The sequence below is a fragment of the Nothoprocta perdicaria genome, unplaced genomic scaffold (assembly GCF_003342845.1).
Source record: "Nothoprocta perdicaria isolate Ctin4 unplaced genomic scaffold, notPer1 scaffold_19, whole genome shotgun sequence".
In the NCBI taxonomy this organism is placed as follows: domain Eukaryota; kingdom Metazoa; phylum Chordata; class Aves; order Tinamiformes; family Tinamidae; genus Nothoprocta; species Nothoprocta perdicaria.
In genome coordinates, this window is record NW_020455093.1 from 6,266,057 (window position 1) to 6,267,769 (window position 1,713).

At 52.2% G+C, this 1,713-nt stretch overlaps 1 protein-coding gene across 3 annotated transcripts in view; it reads left to right on the forward strand.

Moving 5' to 3' along the window:
- Positions 1-1,713, forward strand: part of MYT1L (myelin transcription factor 1 like) — a 293,470-nt gene that overhangs the window by 3,639 nt on the left and 288,118 nt on the right. The gene's annotated exons all lie outside the window — the stretch shown is intronic.

The window sequence follows — 1,713 nt, forward strand, 5'->3', positions numbered from 1 at the left end:
GGCGCTCCGCAGGGCTCGGCGCAGCCAGCCGCGCTCTGCCGACCTACCCTGCTCGTTGCACCAGKCTCCTCCATGCATCTTATTTATTTATTTATTTAATGTGAATAAACAACGTATCGGGTTCAGCTCCTCAGAATTCACCTGCACTGCTTTGTGCCTAGGGCCTTACTCTACAAATCCCTATTCGCCAGAGCTGGAAASTAGGAAGCATTTTATTAGACTGCAACTTGGTGTGCAAGATCTTCCCTTTATACCTACACATGCATTTGCCGGCTCCAGTCACAGCGGGGCTATTTAATATTAAAGTTTGCAGGCTGGACGTTTTTAAATCATAGGAGGAATAAGTTCCTTAAAGGAAAGCGCTTCACGTGGCATTAGGCACCGTCTGCTCTGCCCTGTTTCATGTTTTGACTTTTATTATCTGGAAGTTACGTTGTTATCTTTTACTAACTGCCCACTGCACATGCGCAGTAAGTGCTTCTTTCCCCCCCATCTTATCTATTTCATTTGGATTCGTTACGAACGTGACCCTGTGCTGGAAACCGAAGGCTCCCATTGAACCCCATTGTGTGAAGGATTTGCCAGGACGAGCAGCGAACTCCTGCAAATCACTAAAGTCCAAATTCTTTCGGGTTAAAGCTAAGGAAAAGGTAAGAGCTGTTAAAGAACACAATGCATTTAAAAGACTTCTTAAGTGTACTAAATGTCAGCGATGCCTCYGCAGCCACTGCGGTCTATTGAAAAATAATTGACAAGTGCACTGAAACTGAAAAAAAAAAAAATCTGTTGCTGCTTCGTGCACATTTGACTTTCAAATAATTTTTCAGAGACATGGATACCATGTTCTTAATGGGGCTTCCTATTTCCCCTCGTCTTTCCTTCCATTTCTCCCCCCCTCCCCGCCAAATCAAAAGCTCAGGGAATGTTGTCTCTTTCACCGCTCTAGAGAGCTGGATGTTTTAGGGATGCATAAAATAGGCCCGCATAGGAGCAGGTTTGAGCAGCGACAGCCACAATGCGCAGGCCAATTAAGGCTGCTCGTTAGCGGCTCTTCCCGAGCCCCTCTGCTGCGCGGCTGGAGCCGGGCTCCCTTCCCTTCCCCGCGGAGCTGGCTCTGGTGCTGGAATCGCGCTGCCCGCGCGCGCGGCTGCTGCCCCGCTCCGTGGGGACTGGCAAGGGGGACAAAGTAAAAGCAGTGGGGGGTGTCCGGGCGTCTGTCACCTGGAATGTGCGCAACTGGCCGGCTTAACCTTCAGGAAAACAAGATCCGTGTATGGATGGATGGATGGATGTGTGTGTATGTGTATGGATGTGTGTATATATGTATGTGTATGGATGTGTGTATATATGTATGCATGTATGCATGTATGTATATATGTATGCATGTATGTGTGTGTGTGTGTGTGTGTGCGTGCAGGTGTCGCCAGCGGCGCGGGGCCCGTGGCGCCCTCCCGTCCCGCGGGTGTCGCGCGAGGGGCCGCCCCGCAGCCGCCCCCTGCCCCCCGTTCCGCGCCCGTCCCGCCGCAGAGGCCCCTCCATTCCCGGGGCTCCCCCCGCGCCGCCACCCGGCCCCCTGCGACACGGGGGGCCAAAAGCGAGACGCGCTCGGCGGCGGCGGAGAGAAATTCACGGGAAAAAAAATAAATAAAAAAAAGGCAGCAGGCGGCGAGGTGGAGATGGGGGCGGGGAAGAGACACGTAAATCTGTCTTTTT